This window comes from Aethalodelphis obliquidens, unplaced genomic scaffold (assembly GCF_003676395.1).
Source record: "Aethalodelphis obliquidens isolate GAN/ISIS:26980383/991018 unplaced genomic scaffold, ASM367639v1 scaffold23, whole genome shotgun sequence".
NCBI classification, from domain to species: domain Eukaryota; kingdom Metazoa; phylum Chordata; class Mammalia; order Artiodactyla; family Delphinidae; genus Aethalodelphis; species Aethalodelphis obliquidens.
The window spans coordinates 16627253-16646019 of NW_020837967.1; the positions used below are offsets into that span (position 1 = coordinate 16627253).

At 40.0% G+C, this 18767-nt stretch overlaps 1 protein-coding gene across 1 annotated transcript in view; it reads left to right on the top strand.

Moving 5' to 3' along the window:
- The window catches only part of GPR158 (G protein-coupled receptor 158), a 323232-nt gene that overhangs the window by 189297 nt on the left and 115168 nt on the right, over window positions 1-18767 (top strand). The gene's annotated exons all lie outside the window — the stretch shown is intronic.

Sequence of the window (18767 nt, forward strand, 5' to 3'; positions counted from 1 at the left end):
ATGCGTTTGGAAGCCTCTTAGACTTTCCTGTAACCGTGTTCCTCAAACTAGAGGTCACAAGCCATCCTTTGAGGGGCCTGCAGAGCTCATTTGCCTCCCCTTCCTCATATTTATGTCTGTAGTACTTTCTGTCGTTTGGCTTTCTCTGTCCACCTGGATAGAATCACAGGGCTCTAAGCCACAGGGCAGGCAACCACGACAGGGAGTTTTCTTTCCATTGGAGATTTTTAGAGATGAGCCCAGCTGAGAGACAGGGTTGTCTTAGGCTGTCTTAAGAAAAGACACTCTTGGCTGTGCCTTGAGCTGGGTTCCTTTGCCATAACCAGTAAGAGAGAAAACAGGGCCTCTCAAACAACAACTTCATTAATTGACTTGCTAGTTGATGTTTGTAGAAGAAAAGCATGGGTTTCCATTTTCCCGTTTAATTATCCGTAATAGCACCCTCCCAACTGTGCCTAGGAAATGCATCTGACAGGGAGACATTGGTTTCATTTGGAAGAAAGCTGAGTTGACATGAGAAAAAGTTTAAGTTGAGGAGAAGTAGGATTCTCATCGACCCTTTTTCTCTTCCTTCTCTTGCTTTGCAAAGTCTGTGAGACTTAAGTTATCTTTATAATGCTATAATTAGCAAAGTGACAATTTCTTATTTATCACAGATCCTAGAAATATGCAGGATTTTTGAGACATTGAAATGTTTTTAAAGCTTGTTTGCCCATTCTAATGACTTGCCAGTTTATTTTATTATTTCTCCATAAAATATTACTAAATTTAAATATGATGCTGTTTTATAATACTGCTGAGGGCTCTTACGGATATATGTTATTTTCTATTTCAGAATGTAATATTCAGATAGGATCATTTTTGACATTTCAGTAATGCAGTCAATTCTTAGCTCTAGGATACAAATTTAAAATAGATTAGAGGTAGGACTCCTAGTCTCATTTCTAAAACATTTGGCCTCATTTTCCTTGTGAAAACTAGGAAGGATAGGGAAGAAAGGTGAATAATAATAGCAGAGAAGCTTAAAACAAATAAAAAAGGCCATAACCTTTACTGGCCTATGGCAGTAGAAATTTAATTCATAATTATTATGGGAGCTCTTACCATCCATACTTACTGTTTACTCAACGTCTGTCTTTGAGCTTCTGCACTCTTTTATTTCTAGAACTTTTTCTTCTTACTCAACTCTACCCCCTCCACTTAGTGCACACAGACGCTTCACTAAAGCCAAGGTTCTGCTGCTCTGCCCCGGCTACTTGCTTCTATTTCAAGGTGTCTCTACACCTGATTCAGTTCGTGGTTAGAAAAGCACGTGCTGGCGATGCCCAGATAACCAGTTTTCCTGCTTCTGGCTCTTGTGGCTTGGGGTTTGCCCTTTCCGCTTTGGAATTCATTCCACGATTCTCCTCCTCATGACTGCTAGGCCCCGGCTAGCCTATTTAGACACTATTATTAGGTACTGACTGCTGGTGGGTGACTACTTTTTCAGTGAAGTCTCATGTGCTTGGCTTGGGTGGGTGTCACTTAAATCTATTAGGCTATCAGTTTCAGAATCCCCTGTGCAGCCTTTTAAAATTTGGATGAACGTACCCCTTCTCAGATCTTAGGAATAAGTTCTTAGAATGGGGTCTATATGCACGTATAATTTTTTAAATTGTCATAGGTATTTCTAAGGTACCTCTAGGGTTGAGAACCATGGACTTAAAACCTTGAAAGTCATCCTTCATGCCCTGTTCTATGGCTGGAGGTAAACCCTAAAAACACTTCTCATCTGGGGGAGACATGAGACTTTTCTTTATTAATCTTGTGCTCTCACAATCACATAGACAACATAACCTTTACAAACCATAGTTAATCTGTCTTTTTGGCTTTCATGGACCAGGGAGAAATAAAACCAAGGGGAGATGTATTCTGGAGGGCAGTGACTTTCAGAGACAATGGAGCATGGTGGAGAGAGAGAGGGCCATTTGAACTGTTCCAGATTCACTTGATGAAATGAAATTTCTGGGCTGTTTACCCCAGACCATGAAATAGCCAAAATTTATTTTTAAATGTCTGTGAATGTAGAGAGGGCACAAATGTGAAGGCCAGTTCTAAGAGACATCAAATATGGAGGAAAGCCGTTGATTAGTCTACTCTGGTTGTTAGCAGCATGAAGGGACTAAGAGAGACCATAAATGCTATACAAACTACAAAGGAGGTTGAGGTTTTTTTTTTTCTTTTCCCTTCGACACAAATAAGCAAACAGAGAAATGCTTGCCTGAAAGTGAATGAGCAGTTGGGCACAACAACAAATGAACCAGCAATGCAGAAGGCAAACACTAGTGGCTCACCAGTGGGATAAATATGGGCAATAAGCTGAAAGACACGACTGCTTGAGGCACATGTGACAGGAACAGACAGCAGATGAGAATCACATGTAAAGAGCAGAGGCAGCTGGAGTTCATAACCCCCTGTCTTCCCTGTTACTAGTTCACCCTCTCTTTCCCTATTATCTCCTCCTGAACAACCTCAGACATTTCCTCTGCACTTCGGACCCAGACATTTCCTCTGCACTCCGGACCCAGAGTCCCAGCTCCCTGACTGGTATTCCTGCTTGTGTCTCTATACATCAGTAATGTTTAAAACCAGCTCCGGCTCTTCCTCTGCCAAACCTAATCCACTCCCTCTCCTGCCACCAGCATCACCCTTGACACTTCACTCCCCCTCGCCCTCCAGCCCATCACAAATTCCTCACGTGGATTCGCTTGTCTCCATCTCTGCTGCCACTATCCTGGTCCAAGATACGATCATCTCTTCCCCGGATGGTTATACTGTCCTCCTGCACTCATCCAACTTCTCCTTCAAGATCTGCTCTACCCTGCAGCCAGAGAGATCTTTTCTAAATTCAGTTTGATCTTTGTATAAGCAGTCTCTTTCCTTAGAAACCCCTCGATGGCCTTTTACTGCTGTAGGATAGAGAACAAATTCCTAAACCATACTTGTAAGTACTGGCATGATTGACATTGGCTGTCTTTACAACTTCAACATTTACTTCTCTCTCCTTTTGGCACTTCAGCCAAACCCTTCTGTCACGTGATGAGACGCGCACCCCAGGGACTTAGCACCTGTGGGTCCTCTACTTGGAACACTACCACTTTTCTCACTCCATCACCACCCACCTACTCAGCTCCTTTTTCTCCTCCCAGGCTTTCAGATCTCAAGCGTCCATCACTCTCAAGAAAGCACCTCCCAAGCTCTCACTCTTCGTCAGATTTCTTTTCTGTATCCTTTTGCAGTCCTGAGTAGTCTTCCTATGGAACAGTGTTTCCCAACCTTGGTGCTATTCACATTCTGGACTAGAGAATTCTGTGTCATGGGGAGCTGTTCTGTGCATTGTAAGTAGCATTCCTGACCTCTACCCCCTGTATGCAACTTGTAACAATTAAAAACATCTCCAGACATTGTCAAATACCTCCTGAGGAGCAAAGTTACCCCCTTTGAGAACCACAGCTTTAGAGCAACTACCTCTACTTCAGTCTGTATGTATTGAATATGTTTTTCCTAAAAAAAATTGAATACTCCATGACATCATGAACTGTGTGTGTGTGTGTGTGTGTGTGTGTGTGTGTGTGTGTGTGTGTATGTATGTGTTTTGAATGAAAGAATGGAAAAAAACCCCAAAACACCATAGGGGAATAATGTCACTATTTGATTTTAATCTCCAAAGTTCATTCTTTCTTTCTTCTCCAGAAGGAAATTTGAGAACTACATCCATAATATTATTGAATTTCCAATCAGCATAATCTTGATGTAGAGTTCACTAGAGAACATTAGTCATGGGGTACATGCTTCTGGTCCACTACTGGAAACCTCCAGATCATTAGGCTTCTTGAGGAAGAGGCTCAACTTCTCTGTATCTCAATAAGCATTCTAAAAATTATACACCTTCTTCATCTAGTTATGTGGCAACTTGGTATTGTTAACTATTTGGTGGCAAACTATGCAGTATAGCTAGAATTTAAGCTTGAAATGGAGCAAAAGCCTTTCTTTCTAGAGGAATGTACATAGAGGAATGTACTCTATACCTTCTGTGATATTTTCTATCAGCTTCAGGTAGCTGATGAAAAGGTAGATATAAACACAGTAATAATAATCAGAAAAGTAAATAAGAGTGGGTATACAGAGGGAGTAACACTTGATTCTAAATGGAAAGAAACATCGGGAATGTCTTTCTAGAAGAGGCGATATTTGAACTGCTTTGAAAGATGAGTAGGAATTTTCTAGGTAAAAAGACAAAACCTGCAAAGTTCTTGGGATTAAAAAGAGCACAGTGGAACACAGCATGTGGTCTCTAGAATCTTTGAAATGAAGCTGGAAAGGTTGGAAGAGGCTAGAACATGAAGAGCTTTAAATGCTGAGATAAGGAATTTGGATTTATTTATAGCAAGCTATCCCAGGGATTTAAAAAAGGAAATGGTATGGTTGCATTCGTATTTTATTAGAAATCTCTGGCTGAATGTGGAAGATAACCTAGAATGTATGAGACTGCAAGTTTAGAGACCAGTCAGGGATCTGTTATACTAGTTTCCAGGAGAAATGAAGACAAACATGACTTAGGACAGTGACATAGGGGTGGGAGAAAGGGAATGATTTCCAAGCACAATAAGGAAGTAGAAGTGAAATGGTAGAGAGACCTTCAAGATGGCAGAGGAATAAGACGTGGAGATCATCTTCCTCCCCACAAATACATCAAAAATACCTCTGCATGTGGAACAACTCCTACAGAACACCTACTGAATGCTGGCAGAAGACCTCAGACTTCCCAAAAGGCAAGAAACTCCCCACGTACCTGGGTGAGGCATAAGAAGAAAGAAAAACAGAGACAAAAGAATAGGGACCGGTGGGAGCTGGGAGCTGAGGCTCGGGCTTCGGTCGGATCCCAGGGAGAGGACTGGGGTTGGCTACGTGAACACAGCCTGAAGGGGCTGGTGTGCCGCAGCTAGCCAGGAGGGAGTCTGGGAAAAAGTCTGGACCTGCCAAAGAGGCAAGAGACCATTGTTTCGGGGTGCGCGAGGAGAGGGGATTCAGAGCACCGCCTAAACGAGCTCCAGAGACGGGCGCAAACCGTGGCTATCAGCGGGGACCCCAGAGACGGGCATGAGATGCTAAGGCTGCTGCTGCCGCCACCAGGAAGCCTGTGTGCGAGCACAGGCCACTATCCACACCCCCCTTCCGGGGAGCCTGTGCAGCCCGCCACTGCCAGGGTCCCGTGATCCAGGGACAACTTCCCCGGGAGAACGCACGGCGCGCCTCAGGCTGGTGCAACGTCATGCCGGCCTCTGCCGCCGCAGGCTCGCCCCGCATCCGTACCCCTCCCTCCCCTGGCCTGAGTGAGCCAGAGACCCCTAATCAGCTACTCCTTTAACCCTGTCCTGTCTGGACGAAAAACAGATGCCGTAAGGGGACCTACACGCAGAGGCGGGTCCAAATCCAAAGCGGAACCCCAGGAGCTGTGCGAACAAAGAAGAGAAAGGGTAATCTCTCCCAGCAGCCTCAGGAGCAGCGGAATAAATCTCCACAATCAACTTGATGTACCCTGCATCTCTGGAATACCTGAATAGACAACGAATCATCCCAAAATTGAGGCGGTGGACATTGGGAGCAACTGCAGACTTGGGGTTTGCTCTCTGCATCTAATTTGTTTCTGGTTTTATGTTTATCTTAGTTTAGTATTTAGAGTTAATTATCATTGTTAGATTTGTTTATTGATTTGGTTGCTCTCCCTTTTTTTTTGTATATGGATATATATATATATTTTTCCTTTTCCTCTTTTTGTGAGTGTGTATGTGTATGCTTCTTTGTGTGATTCTGTCTGTATAGCTTTGCTTTTACCATTTGTCCTAGGGTTCTGTATGTCCTTTTTTTTTTCTTTTTTAAAAAAATTTTTTACCATCCTTATTGGAGTATAATTGCTTTACAATGGTGTTAGTTTCCACTTTATAACAAAGTGAATCAGTTGTACATACACATATGTCCCCATATCTCTTCCCTCTTGCATCTGCCTCCCTCCCACCCTCCCTATCCCACCCCTCTAGTTGGTAACAGAGCACCGAGCTGATCTCCATGTGCTATGCAGCTGCTTCCCACTAGCTATAGGTTTTACATCTGGTAGTGTATATATGTCCATGTGACTCTCTCACTTTGTCCCAGCTTACCCTTCCCCCTCTCCGTATCCTCAAGTCCATTCTCTAGTAGGTCTGCATCTTTATTCCCGTCTTGCCCCTAGATTCATCTGATCATTTTTTTTTCTTTTTCTTTTAGATTCCATATATATGTGTTAGGATACGGTATTTGTTTTTCTTTTTCTGACTTACTTCACTCTGTATGACAGTCTTTAGGTCCATCCACCTCACTACAAATAATTCAGTTTCGTTCCTTTTTATGGCTGAGTAATATTCCATTGTATATATATGCCACATCTTCTTTATCCATTCATCTGTTGATGGCCACTTAGGTTACTTCCATGTCCTGGCTATTGTAAAAAGAGCTGCAATGAACATTGTGGTATGTTCTTTATGAATTATGGTTTTTCTCAGGGTATATGCCCAGTAGTGGGATTGCTTGGTCATATGCTAGTTCTATTTTTAGTTTTTTAAGGAACCTCCATACTGTTCTCCATAGTGGTGATATCAATTTACATTCCCACCAACAGTGAAAGAGGGTTGCCTTATCTCTCCACCCTCTCCAGCATTTATTGTTTGTAGATTGTTTTCATGATGGCCATCTGACCGGTGTGAGATGATATCTCATTGTAGTTTTTTTTTTTTGTTTGTTTGTTTGTTTTGTGGAACGCAGGTCTCTCACTGTCGTGGTCTCTCCCGTTGCGGAGCACAGACTCCAGACACGCAGGCCCAGCGGCCATGGCCCACGGACCCAGCCGCTCCGCGGCACGTGGGATCCGCCTGGACCGGGGCACGAACCCGCGTCCCCCGCATCGGCAGGCGGACTCCCAACCACTGTGCCACCAGGGAAGCCCCTCATTGTAGTTTTGATTTGCATTTCTCTAATGATTAATGATGTTGAGCATTCTTTCATGCGTTTCTTTCCAATCTGTATATCTTCTTTGGAGAAATGTCTATTTAGGTCTTCTGCCCATTTTTAGATTGGGTTGTTCGTTTTTTTTATATTGAGCTGCATGAGTTCCTTGTATGTTTTGAGATTAATCCTTTGTCAGTTGCTTCAAATGCAAATATTTTCTCCCATTCTGAGGGTCGTCTTTTTGTCTTGCTTATGGTTTCCTTGGCTGTGCAAAAGCTTTTAAACTTCATTAGGTCCCATTTGTTTATTTTTGTTTTTATTTCCATTTTTCTAGGAGGTGGGTAAAAAGGATCTTGCTGTGATTTATGTCATAGAGTGTTCTGCCTATGTTTTCCTCTAAGAATTTTATAGTATCTGGCAATACATTTAGGCCTTTAATCCATTTTGAGTTTACTTTTGAGTATGGTGTTAGGGAGTGTTCTAATTTCATTCTTTACATGTACCTGTCCAGTTTTCCCAGCACCAATTATTGAAGAGGCTGTCTTTTCTCCACTCTATATTCTTGCCTCCTTTATCAAAGATAAGTTGCCCATATGTGCGTGGGTTTATCTTTGGGCTTTCTATCCTGTTCCATTGATCTGTATTTTTGTGCCAGTACCATACTGTCTTGATTACTGTAGCTTTGTAGTATAGTCTGAAGTCAGGGAGCCTGATTCCTCCAGCTACGTTTTTCTTTCTCAAGAATGCTTTGGCTATTCGGGGTCATTTGTGTTTCCATACGAATTGTGAAGTTTTTTGTTCTAGTTCTGTGAAAAATGCCATTGGTAGTTTGATAGGGATTGCGTTGAATGCTTTGGGTAATATTCACAATGTTGATTCTTCCAATCCAAGAACATGGTATATCGCTCCATCTATTTGTATCACCTTTAATTTCTTTCATCAGTGTTTTTTAATTTTCTGCATACAGGTCTTTTGTCTCCTTAGGTAGGTTTATTCCTAGGTATTTTATTCTTTTGGTTGCAGTGGTAAGTGGGAGTGTTTTCTTAATTTCACTTTCAGATTTTTCATCATTAGTGTATAGGAATGCCAGAGATTTCTGTGCATTAATTTTGTATCCTGCTACTTTACCAAATTCATTGATTAGCTCTAGTAGTCTTCTGGTAGCATCTTTAGGATTCTCTATGTATAGTATCATGTCATCTGCAAACAGTAACAGCTTTACTTCTTCTTTTCCGATTTGGATTCCTTTTATTTCTTTGTCTTATCTGATTGCTGTGTCTAAAACTTCCAAAGCTATGTTGACTAATTGTGGTGAGTGTGGGCAACCTTGTCTTGTTCCTCATCTTAGTGGAAATGGTTTCAGTTTTTGACCACTGAGAACGATGTTGGCTGTGGTTTTGTCATATATGGCCTTTATTATGTTGAGATAAGTTCCCTCTATGCCTACTTTCTGGAGGGTTTTTATCATAAATGGGTGTTGAATTTTGTCGAAAGCTTTCTCTGCATCTATTGAGATGAGCATATGCTTTTTCTCCTTCAGTTTGTTAATATGGTGTATCACATTGATTGATTTGCGTATATTGAAGAATCCATGCGTTCCTGGAATAAACCCCACTTGATCATGGTGTATGATCCGTTTAATGTGCTGTTGGATTCTGTTTGCTAGTATTTTGTTGAGGATTTTTGCATCAATGTTCATCAGTGATATTGGCCTGTAGTTTTCTTTCTTTTTGACACTTTTGTCTGGTTTTGGTATCAGGGTGATGGTGGCCTTGTAGAATGAGTTTGGGAGTGTTCCTTCCTCTGCTATTTTTTGGAAGAGTTTGAGAAGGATAGGTGTTAGCTCTTCTCTAAATGTTTCATAGAATTCACCTGCGAAGCCATCTGGTGCTGGGCTTTTGTTTGTTGCAGGATTTTTACTCACAGTTTCAACTTCAGTGCTTGTGATTGGTCTGTTCATATTTTCTGTTTCTTCCTGGTTCATTCTTGGAAGGTTGTGCATTTCTAAGGATTTGTCCTTTTCTTCCAGGTTGTCCATTTCATTGGCATATAGTTGCTTGTAGTAATCTCTCATGATCCTTTGTATTTCTGCAGTGTCAGTTGTTACTTCTCCTTTTTCATTTCTAATTCTATTGATTTGAGTCTTCTCCCTTTTTTTCTTGATAAGTCTGGCTAACGGTTTATCTTCTCAAAGAACCAGCTTTTAGTTTTATTGATATTTGCTATTGTTTCCTTCATTTCTTTTTCATTTATTTCTGATCTGATCTTTATAATTTTTTTCCTTCTGCTAACTTTGAGGGTTTTCTGTTCTTTCTCTAATTGCTTTACGTGTAAGGTTAGGTTGTTTATTTGAGTTGTTTCTTAAGGTAGGATTGTATAGCTATAAACATCCCTCTTAGAACTGCTTTTGCTGCATCCCATAGGTTTTGGGTCGTTCTGTTTTCATTGTCATTTGTTTCTAGGTATTTTTTGATTTCCTCTTTGATTTCTTCAGTGATCTCTTCAGTGATCTCTTGGTTATTAAGTAGTATGTTGTTTAGCCTCCATGTGTTTGTTTTTCTTTCAGACTTTTTCCTGTTATTGATATCTAGTCTCATAGTGTTGTGGTCAGAAAAGATACTTGATATGATTTCAATTTATAAATTTACCAAGGCTTGATTTGTTACCCAAGATATGATCTATACTGGAGAATGATCCATGAGCAATTGAGAAGAATGTGTATTCTGTTGTTTTTGGATGGAATGTCTTATAAATATCAATTTAGTCCATCTTGTTTAATGTATCATTTAAAGCTTGTGTTTCCTTATTTTCATTTTGGATGATCTGTCCATTGGTGAAAGTGGGATGTTAAATTCCCCGTCTATGATTGTTACTGTCGATTTCCCCTTTTATGACTGTTAGTATTTGCCTTATGTATTGACGTGCTCCTATGTTGGGTGCATAAATATTTACCATTGTTATATATTCTTCTTGGATTGATTCTCTTGATCATTTTGTAGTGTCCTTCTTTGTCTCTTGTAGTAGTCTCTGTTTTAAAGTCTATTTTGTGTGATACAAGAATTGCTACTCCAGCTTTCTTTTGATTTCCATTTGCATGGAATATTTTTTTTCTATCCCCTCACTTTCAGTCTGTATGTGTCCCTAGGTCTGAAATGGCTCTCTTGTAGACAGCATATATACGGGTCTTATGTTTGTATGCATTCAGCCAGTCTGTGTCTTTTGGTTGGAGCATTTAATCCATTTACATTTAAGGTAATTATCGATATGTATGTTCCTATTACCATTTTCTTAATTGTTTTGGGTTTATTATTGTAGGTCTTTTCCTTCTCTTGTGTTTTCTGTCTAGAGATGTTCCTTTAGCATTTGTTGTAAAGCTGGATTGATGGTGCTGAATTCTCTTAGCTTTTGCTTGTCTGTAAAGCTTTTTATTCCTCTGTCAAATCTTAATGAGATCCTTGCTGGGTAGAGTAATCTTGGTTGTAGGTTTTTCTCTTTCATCACTTTAAGTATGTCTTGCCACTCCCTTCTGGCTTGCAGAGTTTCTGCTGGAGGATCAGCTGTTAAGCTTATGGGGATTCCCTTATGTGTTACTTGTTGTTTTTCCCTTGATGCTTTTAATATTTGTTCTTTGTATTGAATTTTTGATAGTTTGATTAATATGTCTTGGCCTGTTTCTCCTTGTATTTATCCTGTATGGGACTCTCTGTGCTTCCTGGACTTGATTAACTATTTCCTTTCCCATATTAGGTAAGTTTTCAACTATAATCTCTTCAAATATTTTCTCAGACCCTTTCTTTTTCTCTTCTTCTTCTGGGACCCCTATAATTCGACTGTTGGTGCGTTTAATGTTGTCCCAGAGGTCTCTGAGACTGTCCTCAATCCTTTTCAGTCTTTTTTCTTTCTTCTGCTCTGCAGTCGTTATTTCCACTATCTTATCTTCCAGGTCACTTATCCGTTCTTCTGCCTCAGTTAGTATGCTACTGATCCGTTCTAGAGATTTTTAAGTTTCATTTATTGTGTTGTTCATCATTTTTTGTTTGCTCTTTAGTTCTTCTAGGTCCTTATTAAACATTTCTTGTGTTTTCTCCATTCTATTTCCAAGATTTTGGATCATCTTTACCATCATTATTCTGAATTCTTTTTCAGGTAGACTGCCTATTTCCTCTTCATTTATCTGGTCTGGTGGGTTTTTGCCTTGCTCCTTCATCTGTGGTGTGTTTCTCTGTCTTCTCATTTTGCTTCACTTACTGTGTTTGGGGTCTCCTTTTTGCAGGCTGCAGGTTCATAGTTTCCATTGTTTTTGGTGTCTGTCCCCAGTGGCTAAGGTTGGTTCAGTGGGTTGTGTAGGCTTCCTGGTGGAGGGGACTAGTGCCTGTGTTCTGGTGGATGAGGCTGGATATTGTCTTTCTGGTGAGCAGGTCCACATCTGGTGGTGTGTTTTGTGGTGTCTGTGGCCTCATTATGATTTTAGGCAGCCTCTCTGCTAATGGATGGGGTTGTGTTCCTGTCTTGCTAGTTGTTTGGCATAGGGTGTCCTGCACTGTCGCTTGCTGGTCGTTGAGTGAAGCTGGGTGTTGGTGTTGAGATGAATATCTCTGGGAGATTTTCACCGTTTGATATTACGTGGAGCTGGGAGGTCTCTTGTGGACCAGTGTCCTGAAGTTGGCTCTCCCACCTCAGAAGCACAGCACTGACTCCTGGCTGCAGCACCAAGAGCCTTTCATCCACACGGCTCGGAATAAAACGGAGAAATGAAAGAAAGAAAGAAGATAAAATAAAATAACGTAAAATAAAATAAAATAAAATAAAGTTATTAAAATAAAAAATAATTGTTAAGAAAAAAAAGTTTTTAAGTAATAAAAAAAAAAAGGACAGAGAGAACCCTAGGACAAATGGTAAAAGCAAAGCTATACAGACAAAATCACACACAGAAGCATACACATACACACTCACAAAAGGAGAAAAAGGGAAAAAATATATACATATATCGTTGATCCCAAAGTCCAACTCCTCAATTTCGGATGATTCATTGTCTGTTCAGGTATTCCACAGATGCAGGGTACATCAAGTTGATTGTGGAGATTTAGTCTGCTGCTCCTGAGGCTGCTGGGAGAGATTTCCCTTTCTGTTCTTTGTTCGCACAGCTCCAGGGGTTCAGCTTTGGATTTGGACCCGCCTCTGCGTGTAGGTCGCCTGAGCATGTCTGGTCTTTGCTCAGACAGGATGGGGTTAAAGGAGCAGCTGATTCTGGGGCTCTGACTCACTCAGGCAATGGGGAGGGAGGGGTACGGATGCGTGATGAGCTTATGGCAGCAGAGGCCACCGTGACTTTGCACCACCCTGAGGCGCGCTGTGCGTTCTACGGGGGAAGTTGTCCCTGGATCATGGGACCCTGGCACTGGCGGGCTGCACAGGCTCCCGGGAGGGAGTTGTGGATAGTGACCTGTGCTTGCACACAGGCTTCTTGGTGGCTGCAGCAGCCACCAAGTGTATTACTTAGCATCTCATGCCTGTCTCTGGGGTCCGCGCTGATAGCCACAGCTCGTGCCCGTCTCTGAAGCTCCTTTAATCAGCGCTCTTAATCCCCTCTCCTCGTGCACCAGGAAACAAAGAGGGAAGAAAAAGTCTCTTGCCTCTTCGGCAGCTCCAGACCTTTTCCCGGACTACCTCCCGGCTACCTGTGGTGCACTAGCGCCTTCAGGCTATGTTCATACCGCCAACCCCAGTCCTCTCCCTGGCATCCGACTGAAGCCTGAGCCTCAGTACCTAGCCCCGACCCATCCCAGCAGGTGAGCAGAGCAGCCTCTTGGGCTGGTGAGTGCCGATAGGCCCTAATCCTCTGTGCGGGAATCTCTCCACTTTGTCCTCTGCACCCCTGTTGCTGCACTCTTCTCCGTGGCTCCGAAGCTTCCCGCTCTGCCACCCGCAGTCTCCACCCGTGAAGGGGCTTCCTAGTGTGTGGAAACCTTTCCTCCTTCACAGCTCCCTCCCACTGGTGCAGGTTCCATCCCTATTCTTTGTCTCTGTTTTTTCTTTCTTCTTTTACCCTACCCAGGTACGTGGGGAGTTTCTTGCCTTTTGGGAGGTCTGAGGTCTTCTGCCAGCATTCAGTAGGTGTTCTATAGGAGCTGTTCCACATGTAGATCTATTTCTGATGTAATTTTTGGGAGGAAGGTGATCTGCATGTCTTAGTCTTCCGCCATCTTGAAGCTCCCCCGCTCTTCTTTTTTTTTTTTTTGTGGTACGTGGGCTTCTCACTGTTGTGGCCTCTCCCGTTGCAGACCATAGGCTCCCAAACGAGGCCACCATCACTCTGATATCAAAACCAGACAAAGATGTCACAAAGAAAAAAACTACAGGCAAATAACACTGATGAACATTGATGCAAAAATCCTCAACAAAATACTAGCAAACAGAATCAAACAGCACAATAATAGGATCATACACCATGATCAAGTGGGGTTTATCCCAGGAATGAAAGGATTCTTCAGTATACGCAAATCAATCAATGTGATAAACCATATTAACAAATTGAAGGAGAAAAACCATCTGATCATCTCAATAGATGCAGTAAAGCTTTCAACAAAATTCAACACCCATTTATGATAAAAACCCTCCAGAAAGTAGGCATAGAGGGAACTTACCTCAACATAATAAAGGCCATATATGACAAACCCACAGCCAGCATAATTCTCAGTGGTGAAAAACTGCAACCATTTCCTCTAAGATCAGGAACACGGCAAGGTTGTCCACTCATGACAGTTATTTAACATAGTTTTGGAAGTTTTAGCCACAGCAATCAGATAAGACAAAGAAATAAAAGGAATCCAAATCAGAAAAGAAGTAAAGCTGTTACTGTTCGCAGATGACATGATACTATACATAGAGAATCCTAAAGATGCCAGCAGAAAACTACTAGAGCTAATCAATGAATTTGGTAAAGTAGCAGGATACAACATAAATGCACAGAAATCTCTTGCATTCCTATACACTAATGATGAAAAAATCTGAAAGTGAAATCAAGAAAACACTCCCATTTACCACTGCAACCAAAAGAATAAAATATCTAGGAATAAACCTACCTAAGGAGACAAAAGACCTGTATGCGGAAAACTATAAGACTCTGATGAAAGAAATTAAAAATTATACAAACAAATGGAGAGATATACCATGTTCTTGGCTTGGAAGAATCAACATTGTGAAAATGACTGTATTACCCAAAGCTATCTACAGATTCATTGCAATCCCTATCAAACTACCACTGGCATTTTTTAACAGAACTAGAACAAAAAATTTCACAATTTGTATAGAAACACAAAAAACCCCGAATAGCCAAAGTAATCTTGAGAAAGAAAAACGTAGCTGGAGGAATCAGGCTCCCTGACTTCAGACTATACTACAGAGCTACAGTAATCAAGATAGTATGGTACTGGCACAAAAACATAAATATAGATCAGTGGAACAGGATAGAAAGCCCAGAGATAGACCGACGCTCGTATGGTCACCTTATCTTTGATAAAGCAGGCAAGAATATACAGTGGACCAAAGACAGCCTCTTCAATAAGTGGTGCTGGGAAAACTGGACAACTACATGTAACAGAATGATATTAGAACACTCCCTAACACCATACTCAAAAATAAACTCAAAATGGATTAAAGACCTAAATGTAAGGCCAGACACTATAATTTAGATGAAAACATAGACAGAACACTCTATGACATAAATCACAGCAAAATCCTTTTTTACCCACATCCTAGAGAAGTGGAAATAAAAACCAAAATAAACAAATGGGACGTAATGAAACTTAAAAGCTTTATTAGCACAGCAAAGGAAACCATAAACAAGATGAAAAGACAACCCTCAGAATGGGAGAAAATATTTGAAAATGAAGTAACTGACAAAGGATTAATCTCCATAATTTACAAGCAGTTCATGCAGCTCAATATCAAAAGAACAAATAACCCAATCCAAAAATGGGCAGAATACCTAAGTAGACATTTCTCCAAAGAATATATACAGATTGCCAACAAACGCATGAAAGGATGCTCAACATCTCTAATCATTAGAGAAATGCACATCAAAACTACAATGAGGTATCACCTCACACAGATGGTCAGAATGTCCATCTTCAAAAACTCTACAAGCAATAAATGCTGGAGAGGGTGTGGAGAAAAGGGAACCCTCTTGCACTGTTGGTGAGAATGTAAATTGATACAGCCACTATGGAGAACAGTATGGAGGTTCCTTAAAAAACTAAAAATAGAACTACCATATGACCCGGTAATTACACTGCTGGGCATATATCCTGAGAAAACCATAATTCAAAAAGAGTCATGTACCACAGTGTTCATTGCAGCACTACTTAAAATAGCCAGGACATGGAAGCAACCTAATTGTCCATCGACACTTAGGAGATCAGCTTGGTGTTTTGTGACCACCTAGATGGGTGGGATAGGGAGGGTGGGAGGAAGACACAAGAGAGAGGAGGTATGGGGATATATGTATATGTATAGCTTATTCACTTTGTTATATAGCAGAAACTAACACACCATTGTAAAGCAATTTTACTCCAATTAAGATGTTAAAAAAAAAAAGAAATGGTATTGGCAGTGGTGAAAGAGAGAAAGAAGAGGCTAGGATGACTCTCAAGATTGTAATGTGATTTTCTGCGTGCTTTTTGAAGCCATTAACAAAGAGAGGGTATTTTCAAGGAATAGGTTTGGATGGACAAAGGTGAGTTTGGTTTTGGACATGCTGAGATTAAGTCATCCATGAACCCTAGCTGGAGAATCCTGGAGTGGTGCTCAGAAGAGAGGTCAGAGCTAGAGATAGATTTGAGTTACCACGATGGGGTATTCACTGATGCTGTGGGAATGAAATAGGTATTCCAGAGAAAGGATGTGAAGAAGAGGGGCAGACTTACTGTGTACCACTGAGGAATAATTTAGGTAAGAAAACGCTTGTTCTAAGTCTTTATCCAAAACTTGAATCACCTGAGGGATTTATATTTTAAGATACAGGAAGGGAAAGTAATCTAATTATTTTGATGTCCATTTGCTCTGATTTATTTATTCTGCTGGTATCAGGAGAACTGATGTTGAAATGCCTTAAAATAAGTTCTATCTATTTACAGCTCTCTGTGAGTCTGGAAGTCACAAAATCTTTGTAAATTTTCCAAGTCTTTGAGAACAGCCTTCATGATATGTGCTTTCAGACCACAGGCATATGGTGAGAGTTTGCTTGCCTTCCAAAAGCAGACGTTGAGAAACAGGAGAGTTTGGTTATAGTTTAGACAGTTTTTGAACTGATTTAGCAGTAATGGGTCAACTCTGTTTTAATGACTATATTTTATTTTCTTGAGAACATACACTGTGGATGTTCTCATGGATTTCCATATATATATTTCAGAATTTTTGAAATTTTATCTGGCATGTAGTCCATTCATATTCATGACTAGACATGTGAATATGGTCATTTTAATGATGTAAAGCAAAAACACTGTATGTAATTGTCTTGTAATTGACGAGCTCAAGTTCTAGCCTATTTTTTATTTTTATTTATTTATTTTTTGCGGTACGCGGGCCTCTCACTGCTGTGGCCTCTCCTGTTGCGGAGCACAGGCTCCAGACGCGCAGGCTCAGCGGCCATGGCTCATGGGCCTAGCTGCTCTGCGGCATGTGGGATCTCCCTGGACCGGGGCACGAACCCGTGTCCCCTGCATCGGCAGGCGGACTCTCAACCACTGTGCCACCAGGGAAGCCCTAGCCTATTTTTTAATTGAAATAGATTTGACATACAACATTGTATAAATTTAAGGTGTATATGTTTTTTGATACATTTGTATATTGTAGTATGACTGCTATTGTAGTGATAATTAGCACCTCTATCACATCACATGAATTGTCTTCTTTTAGTGGTTAGACTCATTAAGTTCTAGTCTCTTAGCAAGTTTGATGGTTGTAATACAATGTTGTTATCGATATTCTAGCCTGTTTTCTTCTTATATTGGGTTACTATAAAAATGTGTCTGCCAAAACCACTTGTGAACAAGTAGGTAATATGAACAGATTCTCATGTGAATTGATCTGAATGTTTATCAGCAAATAGATACATTTTGTTCTTATAAGACAAATAAACAACTTTTTCATATTTGTAGTGATATTTTAAGTTGGTAGATAAAATAGGGAAGATAATACAACAAAATCTTCTGTCAGTTTTAATAATAGCAAATGGGGTTTTTGTTGCTCTGTTGGTTTTTATGGTGCCCTTTTGGAAAAAGGCATTTTCTGAGGCCAGAAAAAAAGTGATTTTTGAGAGGCCATACAAAATGTTATTTCAAATTTAAACATAATTGAAATATATTAGCAAAAACTTACTCATATCAGAAATGAATTCAGGAACTCATTGAATGACAAAATTGTTTATACCTAAGAAGAACAGAATCAGAACTTAGTAGATTGCTAGACACTATTTTCAAAATAATTTTTTGTGTGCAATTAGCAGGCATATATGTTTTATATAGTTATGGTACCTTTTCCTGTAAATACTGTATTCTTGAAGAATTGAATTTAACTTGAATTTTTAATAGATTTTATTGAATAGAATAAATAATAAAATATTATTTATTAGAATAATAATAGAATAAATAGAATAAACTAATACTAATAAAGTTTACCCAAAGACACAGAGCCAGTAAGCAAAACTCAGATCATAAAGATCATAAAGACTTCAGAGCTTACCTATTTAAAAAATTTTTATTTTATATTGGAATATAGTTGATTTACAATGTTGTGTTAGTTTCAGATGTACAGCAAAGTGATATAGTTATACATATATCTATTCTTTTTCAGATTCTTTTCCAATATAGGTTATTACAGAGCATTGAGTATAGTTCCCTGTGCTATTCAGTAGGTCCTTGTTGATTATCTATTTTATTATATATAGTAGCGTGTATGTGAATCCCAACCTCCTAGTTTATCCTCCCCCGTCTTTCCCCTGTGGTAACCATAAGTTTGTTTTCTATGTTGTGAGTCTATTTCTGTTTTGTAAATAAGTTCATTTGTATCATTTTTTAGATTCCACATGGCATTTGTCTTTCTCTGTCTGACTTACTTCACTTAGTGTGATAATCTCTAGGTCCATCCATGTTGCTGCAAATGGCATCATTTCATTCTTTTTTATGGCTGAGTAATATTCCATTGCATATATGTAACACTTCTCCTTAACAGCTTACATATTTAATTACCACCCTATGTTTGACATTCCTGTTTCTTGGAGTGTGGGTAGAGAACTCTGAGCTTCCTGTCGATTTCTTGCTCCCTTTCTTGTAGGGCTCTCTTCCATCTTTGCAAAGTGATCCAATAGAAGTAAATGAATGGGAAGTATGGAAATGTCATTGGCTTAAATGTAAATTAATAGAATATACAAATTGAAGGTACAAATGGTAGAAGTACGAGAAAGTTACATACTATTGCTTTCTTTGTGAGTTTACCCTTTGTGTGATAGGGTCTTGCAAATTGGTGGCACCAGTTTCATGAGATGTGAGGAGTAATAAAAGGTCTGTTGATTTTTATCTTTATCCACCTTAGTGTGAGTTTCAAATCCTTTGTTATTTATTTATTTTTATGAAGGTACAATTTACATAGAGTGAAACACATGAATATTAATTGTACAGTGCAGTGTGTTTGACAAATGCATACACCCATGTAATCTATGCCTTTTTCAAGATGTAGAAGTTTCCATTCTC